Source organism: Acomys minous (genome assembly GCF_964271855.1).
Source record: "Acomys minous genome assembly, chromosome: 1".
NCBI classification, from domain to species: domain Eukaryota; kingdom Metazoa; phylum Chordata; class Mammalia; order Rodentia; family Muridae; genus Acomys; species Acomys minous.
In genome coordinates this window covers 32,998,104-33,007,616 of record NC_140483.1, presented here as the reverse complement: position 1 = coordinate 33,007,616, position 9,513 = coordinate 32,998,104, and the positions used below count along the sequence as shown (strand labels likewise).

Sequence of the window (9,513 nt, the reverse complement as noted above, 5' to 3'; positions counted from 1 at the left end):
GACACAGCTATCAGTTAAGTGTCATATTTCCCGGGGCCAGCTCAGCAGGTGGAAAATAATAATCGAGTGAAAAGGTTTTATTTCTCCCTTAACAGCCAGTGCTCCATGGACGACCCATTCTTTTTCTTTCCCTTGAGTTAAGCCTCTCTAAATCCCTGGCCTTTCACACTGGGCATAATTGGGAGCAGCGAGGCTACTTGGTCTGCATTTGCATGAGGAGCCCTGCTGCAGTTGGCCACGTTTCAGCTTCTTCCTTTGAAGAAAATCAGGTTTCCTTTCTTTCTTTAGCGTCTATGTCAAATCACACTGAGGGGTCTCACCCTTAAGCTAGGGAGTAGATAGAAAGTTGAATAGAGTTCATAGTAAGTTGGAAATGTCCAAATAAATTAAGTTCGCTTCAGGATTTGGAGGTCCTGACCTTAATTTTAAGCTTTGACACTCAGCCTCTATCAGAATATACATGAGCAAAGACGAAGTATCAAGTATGGACCGCTGGCTCAGGTAGGGACTACTACCTGACGAGAATAAGTCATTAACATATTGGGACCCAAAAGAGGGGAAATTCTTCTGTGCAAAGTCAATACGGGGCAGAAGACTACATGTGCTCTGTGCTTACCATCAGGGAGAGGCCTTGGATAGACAGAGCATAAGCAGCGCTTTGCAGCATCGTGTGTGCCTCCAGATGCCTGGAAGTGCTCCCAGAGTAGAGAAGATATATTTGTTTATCTCCGTCTTGACGCTCTTTGAGTGCTTTAACATTCTAAAGATTCTTCAGAAGTTGTGTAGTAATGAAAACCATCTTCATATTTTCCCCCAGAACATTTCCCAAATTTCTAAAATCATTTGATAAATGATACTTTTTTCTTCTGTCCACATGACATCTAGAGTTCAGTGGAAATACTTTCAGGATTGAGCCATCAAGGAAACAGGGTCATTGTTTTTTGGTTGTTGTTGTTGTTGTTGTTGAAACAGAGTATTATGAATTCCCTCCCTTTCCAAGCATGTTGTACTAAATTGTTCTTGTTTGCTTGCTTGCTTGCTTGCTTGTTTTTGTGTCTGGGTTCTGAGACACAATATGAGGGACTGCATTTTTTTGTTCGTGGGGACCAAGGTGAAGCTGAAATAGTCCTAGCTACCACTGTCACCTGGACCTTCACCAAGATGGAGTCTGCTAGCCTTAGCTGTGATTTACTCTGATGTTCTGAGTTAAAATTCACCCGATGGACTGGATTCAGCAAGTGTCCCATGTCTGTGGTCCAACTGTGAGAAAGGCTGGAATGCTGAGGCCTTACAAAGGAGACTGCTCTGTACCAAAACAAGGGAGTCTCGAAGTCCCAAAGATGGAGTTGTGTAGAAAGCCAAAATAGCGCCCTATGTCTTCTTCTCCCAAATAGGTTTTCACCTCCCAACTTCTTTATTTCACACTACATTGTACTGTGTTTCTTCAACTCCTGGACATACACCTCTCTCATCTGTGTAGTACACATCTTGAAGCAGAACAAAATATTTCAGACATAAATCCACACATGGCTGAGGCTCTCCAGCCAGATGAAGCGGCATGCGATTTAATAATCCAAGCTCATGAGAATCTGCCGTGGTGCCACCACTGATGATGGATCAAGTTGAAAAGTTCTGACACTAACTTCCTACGTTTTTCTGTAACTCTTTTCCACAAACCTCGGCCCCAAATGTCTGGGCAACACTGCGCACATTAGCATTCTAAGAGAAAACCATCTGGGTTGGAGAGAAAGCTCAGAGGCTGAGAATGCTTGCTCCACAGTCATGAAGACCAGGGTCCAGATCTTGGAGACAGCATAACAGGTTGAATATCCCTGCAAATACCTGTAAATAAGTCCAGCTCCAAAGAGAGCAGAGACAAGAGGGTCGCTGGGCCTTGCTGGCTTCTAGCCAACCCAAGAAAATCCAAGCCCTGGGTTCAAGGATAAGATCCTGCCTCAATGTGGAGATCAAAAAAGAAAAAAAAAGTGGTGAGTAATAGAGAGTGCCAACCCCCCTTTGGTGTCTCTGTACAATACACACAAGCATGTGCACCCACAGACTCGTGTGCAGATATACTCATACAGACACATATACGTGTAGCCAAACATAAATCAACCTTTTTAAATATGTTTTGTTCAAAAAATTTTTATATATACAATATCATTTTGATGATATTATTTACCCTCTCCCAGCTCCTCCCAGCTCCTGCCAGCTTCTCCTCATGTCCCTATCCACCCAACTGCACATTCTTTGTCTCTCAAGACAAAAACAAATTCAAAGCAAAAGGACATTTAAAAAAAAACTAGTATGACAAAAACTACCAAAACAAACCAAACAAAAATAAATCCCTCCCAACATAAACACACACACACACACACACACACACACACACACACACACACACACACACACATAATGTGGCTCATACACTCAGCAACACTTCATTGGGAACAAATGATTTTCTACTCTCCAGCAAGCATTAACTACAAATAGCTTCCTGCTTAGGGGTGGGGCTTTGTGTCCACCCCTCCTTCTCAGGACTGGGCTTTGTCTGGTTTGAATCAGTGTGGGTCTTGTGCATGCTGTTATGGTCTCCATGAGTTTATATATGTATCCATTCTAATGGAAGGCATTGTTTCCTTGGAATCATCCACCACCTCTGGCTCTTGCCGTCATCTTTCTGCCTCCTCTTTTGCCTAGGTCCCTGGGCTTTGAAGGGAGAGGCTTGATGAAGACATCCGATGTAGGATTGAGTGCTCCAAAGTCTCTCATGTTGTCCAGCTGTGGGTTCTGTGTTAATTACCATTGTCATCCTCTGATGAGGGTAGAGTGAGGTACCAGTCTATGGGATAAATGTATGTTGTAAAGAGTGACACTTTATTGCTATGTTGCTTTAGCAGAATAATGGTAGTCGGTTTTCCCATATGGTCTCAAGTTCTTGGCCATTTCAGCCATGCTGGGTATGGATTCCATCTCATCTCAGAGAGTATGTTAGGACAAATAAATCTTTTTTAAAAATAGTCTATTTATATCAATCAACATTTAAGTACATGTATCCCCCTATTCTGGCCTCTAACTAACAGGAACTGCTGCCTATACTGGCCAAGCTGGCCACAGGTTCATTCAAAAGTTCTTGGTATGCTGAGTTACTTTGGAGACTGTTAAAGGGTTGGGAGCATTCTCATGGAGGGTCTTCTACCTAAATCATGAGAGGATTCAGGTGACAGGGATTCTCCTCAGAAGAGTTCTTAAAACTGTCTAGTGAGATACTGGTGTGTTGAGAGCCCACCCACAGAGCTTGGTGTTAGGAAAAAACCTAGGATTCAGAGATGCAAAGGTCTCAGAGGAGTGGAATGTAGCATGTGACATCACCCAGCAACCGGTCCTTGATGTGATAACCACTCTGGAAGGCATGGGGAGTAGGGCAAAGGAGAGGCTCAGTGGCTCAGCCATGCAAAAACAGTTCAGTAGATCTGGTCAGAAGAGAAAGGCATTCTCAGGGAGCAGCCTGCCAGAGGCCACGGGCCAGCTGGAGGAATGAGCAGCCTTGCACATTGGCTAGTGACCCTGCCTGACAGAACTGCTGGCAGAGGCCCTGAATACAACTGTGAGAAACTGCTGCCTCCCTAGGGTGATCCACAAAGACCAAGGGAACATTTGAAATGTACAAACAAAATCTGTGAGGCAAGGCCTAGAAATATTTGAGGGCAGAAACTCTTAGAAGACAGAGGGACTCCTGCTTGTCAAAGATGAATAAGTTCTAAGCCTTGATGTCTAGATGGAATATTACTGTAAATCCAATTCATTTTAATGTCAACAAACAAATACAGACCTTTGAGTCACAAAAGTTAAGGCCTCTTCCTCAAATTGATGCACTGTTGGAAAACCCAGCAAAGGGAAGTATCACTTCACCCATGTACCCTGATAATCCTATTATCAATAGGGAGATATTATAAGGTGTATATTTGGTCTTTAAACATAAGGATCCCTAAAACTTGCAACCTCTATGATAATAAACATATCTTTAAAGAGACAACTTGTGGCTGAGTAATGAATCTTCAAGCTATAAGACTAACCTGTCAGGAAAGGTGTGCCCACTTGTGCAACAGTGGCATTATTGTTTTAATGAGGGTGGTAACCAAGTACTCTGTGGCTGAAGTTGACACCCACTCAGAAAGGAGTCCATACCGGGTACTATAAACCTGGCCAAACACCCAACCTGAAGAAAGTCATTAGCCTGGGGCAGGGAGTAATACTGTTCTTTAATTAAGATGACAAAATATTAAACTGCCTTCTAATATTTTATGTATATATTCACAGACAAACGCTACTCTCAGCCTCAGTCAGAGAAGCCTCTCATTCCACTGGACACTGGTTAATAGGGAGATTCATGGCTGCATGAGGTGCTGAAAAAAAGTAAGAAATGAGTATCCAGCCCTAACCAAGACATTTATACCAGCTCCTCGACCGCTCAAGGAGCACTGCAGAAGAAGGGGAAGACAAAATGTAAGAGTCGGAAGATAGGAAGAATGACTGGGAAACGCCATCTTCTGGACAAAACATAGCCAAGGAGATGTTGAGCTCTAAGCAGCCCCAGATACCTGCTCTCGGCCTACTCAATAGTCAGGGAGAGATGGAGGAGGGGATCAAGGAACCCTACCCCTCAACACACACACACACACACACACACACACACACACACACACACACACACACACACACACACACATACCCCTGAACTATTTTTTTTGATAGGTTCAAGGAGAGAAGTCAGTTTCTTCAGTTGTATACCATCTGGTGACCGCCAATGGTTTGTTTCTAGTCAATGTTACTCAGGTGGCCCTGGTTAAACTAAGTGGGTCACAAAACAAAACCAGAAGTCATGAATTTTGGAGAGAGATTATAGGAATGTGCAGGGGAGTATTGATAGGGTTGGGAGAAAGACAAGACAGGGTGTATGGAGAAAGTACATTTATATACATGTATGAAGTTGTCAAAGAAGAAAATTAATCAATTAAAAAATGTTAAGATTAGATCTGTGCTTTCTTTAGTCGGCTAAGTCAATTTCTCATCTTCAACCCAGTGTGTAGCTTCTAAAAAATCTTACCATTAGTTTTATATTCTGCTTGTTTGTTCTTATGGCTTACATCTTCATAAAATTCTCATTATAATCCTTTTGATAGAGTTTGAAAGGGAACAGATAGATTAATAGACACTTTTTCTTCTTTAAAGAACAGCACCCTAATGTTTTAATTACACCTCCTGTGACCCAACAATGCTCACAAATATACACTCTCCAAATGCACTGGTGTCTCTCTGTCTCTTTTACTGCCAAAGCTCACACATACAGTGTGTTCCTGTCCTCCGTCTGCCCAGACTTCCCTTATCTCCCCCATGCCCATCTCTGCCTGAGGAACTCTTCTTCCTCTTTCACCAGCAGTTCTCCCTCTACCGTCTGGATCTGTATCCCTCAGCATCTCCCAAGCACAGCACCCATCTTCCTGGATAACCGTAGATGCTTGTTTGTTTTTCTGTCTTACTTTTTGGACTATAAAGACACACTTACGGCTTTCTCACTGGACTTCTTCCTCCAGGGATGCCTCTGGCAAAAGGAGAAGTTTTCCACTAAGTGGGAATCTAGAGACTCTCTGAGATACTTCCCTCTGGCAATGTTCCTGGCCAATCGAAGACTTCTATTCAAACCATTTTTAAAAAACAGTATTATTACTGCTACTGTAAAAATCTTTTCCTAGATTAGCCTTTAAAGTTAGATTAGACATTAACTACCCTGGAAATTATGTATAGTGTTTTTTTGTATAGTCAAAGCACTTTAGCATTCATCAATTAATTTTGATAATTTACCATCATTAGCCAGCTAATTAAATTTGAAAATGAACCTCTAGAGGAGAAAGACCAATTTGAAAATATTACTTCAGGCAGATGTCCATGGGCTCAGCTCCTCCTTTCTTGACCTTCCATAAAATTAGTGAGCTCTGGGATGGAACTGGGCCAAGCAAGAGTCCCCTGGGTTTCTCCTCCTCCTTATGTAGTCTAAGCCTGATGCTGTCCTCTCCAGGGCCTTCACAACAAACAGGCAGGAGAGACTCCGGAGGTGTCATATTCCTCAGGATCACAACATCTTTATATTCAGCATGTCTACTACAAATGCATGCAAATATAGAACTCTGGCCTTTGCTCCTCTGGCCCTCACTCTTGCAACAAAATGGGAAAGGGGTGTAAACTGACTGTGACTGTAAACCAAGCAAGCCTCACCGTATTTAGAGGAGACTTAAGAAGTGGTTGCACAGGGCTAAATATTTGTGTGTCTCCGGAGACATACTCTGAAATTCTAACCCCCCATGTGGTGATACTGTGAAATGCACCCTTTAGAAGGAAAATAGCTGTATCCCTGATAAACAGAAAGAGTGTCTCTATGTAGAAGACTCCATGGTTGAAAACCATAAAAAGTGAATGTCTGATGTATCTGACACCCGTCGGGTGCAAAGGTTGCCACTATAGGTTTGTCAAGGAGAGAGAGGAAGTGTCTTAATGATTTCTTACTGACTGTGGCTGCCAAGATTGAATAGAAGAATACAAGGAAAATGAAGATAGATTTACTACCTGTATTATTCCAAAGAACTTAAATTTGAGTTTGCATGAAAAGTGGTGGAAAAATATCTCTCAACCATTCTCTCCTCACTGATTATACCTTGCAAAGGTTAAACCTAATTACAAAGAAGCGAATAAAAATCCCTATTGTGTCCCCTTTCCGTCTCCTGTCACCATAGGGAGAGGAGACACCTTCATGTCAGAGCATCTGCAATGGATGGTCGTTCAGAACTGCTCCAGTTTCCTGATCAAGAGGAACAAGCAGACCTATAGCACTGAGCCCAATAATCTGAAGGCCCCTCAACTCCTTCCGCTACAATGGGCTGATTCACCGCAAGACTGTGGGAGTGCCGCCCGCGGCCAATGGCAAAGGCGTCATCATGGTCATGAAACGCAGATCCGGTCAGCGAAAACCTGCTACTTCTTATGTGAGGACCACCATCAACAAGAATGCTCCGGCCACGCTCAGCAGCGTCAGGCACATGATCCGGAAGAATAAATACCGCCCTGATCTGCGAATGGCGGCCATCTGCAGGGACAGGGCCGTCCTGCGAAGCCAGAAGCCTGTGGGGAAGAGGAAACGGACCCACCCCACCAAGAGCTCCTGAGGCTCACGACCCAGAAGCAATAGTCTGCTGACCTTTCCATCACCTCAAAAAAAAAATCCCTATTGTATAGAAATCACACAGCCCATAATACTTCTCACAGCAACTCAAAGTAAGACAGTTGCCTATGCAAGGCGCCAGGGAGGATGAGCACTGTGGAATAGTGGAATAGATAAAGGTGCCTTATAGAGGTCTGCTTGGGGAACTAAGGCTGTCATATTACAGCACAAGTCTACCTCGTAGATATATTTCTCTTACACACTTCAGAACCATGACCCTTCACTTGAAGTCCGTAGAGTGCTCCACAGCTATGCAAAGGACAGCGGAGTTGTTGCCAGTACATGTTGCTTGCAGTCACATAGGCCCTGGAATGCTAGCCCTGGGAGCAACTTGACAAATTCCCATTTGCTTATCAAAAGACGTTCCTTTTGTATTCTATTAAGGAACTCTCCACACCAAGGTACAACCCATCTTGCTTTTCCATACATGCTCTTAAGGAAAAGGGGAAACACAAAAGTCTTGGGATGTAGGGATTTTCCTGGAAGCCCAGGAAGATTTCATAGTATTCTCAGCGCGTATGGAGCCTGACAGTGGCACCTCTACTCACATAGCACATAACATGGACAAATATGACAGGAAGGACAACACTTTGAGGCACATCATTTGTGTTGGAACGTCACCCTGAGAAATGGACATTTCATTATCTCCACTTTTGTAAAAAAGGGAGCTTTCAGAGACAAATGATATTCCTGTGGTTACAGCGCCAGCTGGGACTACATTTGAGATTGACTCCAACTCTGGATCCTTGACACTGATGTGACAGAATGAATCCCAGTCGCTCTGTATCACTGAAATGTTTCTAGATAAAGGCTTCTAGATAAATGTTTCTAGATAAAGGTTCAGAGGAAGAGCTTGCTTGACCCCAATGACATCTTCACGTGTTGAGGTTCTGTCCCCTTCCCTTCTCTACTACTCTCATTGTGTCAAATGTCGTCTGTTCATCACTTTAAGATGTCACCACTGTCTCCAGCCTTAGCTCACCTATAGTTGACAAGGTCTAGTGGAAGAAGTGGTATTATCTGTGTAATATATATGCTGTAAAATTTAAAGCAACGTCTCCTCCTGTCCTGTGAGACCCACTTATCCACATACTTTCGTCTCAGCAACTACTGGCAGGTCTCGGTTTCTTTAGCCCAATCAAGATTTCTTTAGCCCAATCAAGATCCATAACAGAGTCTGAAAAAAGGACCCAGCCCCTAAGAAAGCAAAAACCAAAAGCATGGATTCCAAGAAAAAGGAAAATAAAATCCACCACAAAATAAGAAGGGATAAATGTGCTAGCAGTAGTAACAACTGTCACTACAGCCAATTCAGCAGGCCATTTATCTTCTAAGCATATTACTATGAAATAGTAAAGCATAGCATCTAATAATTACATGACAAGATATGAAATGTGTGATTTAAAAGGTCACGGTTCAGTCTGATTAAATGTGTGCTGTGCTAGGAACACGCCACTAGAACAGGGGCTCTGGTGGCTGAGCATGGGGAGAACTGAGTCCTCACTCACCTCCAACCCTAAGTCACCAGGTGACCTCAGCCAGCTTGACTTGGATTTTCTCCCTCATCCCATTGGCTAGTGATGCTTGTCACAGCTTTTCCTTAACGTCAAATGGCTTACTAGGTAGTTACTGGCATGAAACCGAAATCAGTGTTCTGTTCAATAAGTGGGATGATCACTGGTTTTAAAAGCCATCTGAGTGCTCACCTAGCTGGGTCCCCTCATTTCCTTCCTCCCTTCAGTTTTATATATATATAAAACTGTTATATATATATATATATATATATATATATATATATATATATATATATATATATATATATATATATACCTGCTGCCTGGGTTGTACATCTTCTCCTCTCCTGTGCCTCATCCTAAACTCAGCACTGGGATGTCTATGAGTCAGTCTCCGAGTGGCTCTTCAAATGGAACCATAAGTGAGGTCCAGGAACCCCTGCCTATTCTTTGCATTGTAGATGCAAATGGTGAAGGAAGACGTATAGGACATAGTGACAGTGTGTTCTCAAAATAAAAGCATGAATAGCTGAGGAAATGTAAAGGGGACAACAGTGGTGTACTGGCCTCTTTTGTCCCTTTGTAGTATAAGGGATGCTTCAGTAAGTACTGCTGTTCTCACAGCGTTACTGTTCGCCTTCCTCCCACCTCCCCAATAACCCCCACCCCCACCCCTAAGCCTTCCTCTCCCTGGACACATCTTTGGACTAACATGTGCTCCCTGAT

The 9,513-nt window shown here is 43.1% G+C and overlaps 1 pseudogene across 1 annotated transcript; it reads left to right on the top strand.

Moving 5' to 3' along the window:
• Positions 1-6,770: 6,770 nt before the first annotated feature.
• Positions 6,771-7,217, top strand: LOC311593568 (large ribosomal subunit protein eL28-like; annotated as a pseudogene). Its single transcript has one exon. The product of its transcript is annotated as a large ribosomal subunit protein eL28-like (transcript).
• The last annotated feature ends 2,296 nt before the right edge of the window (positions 7,218-9,513 follow it).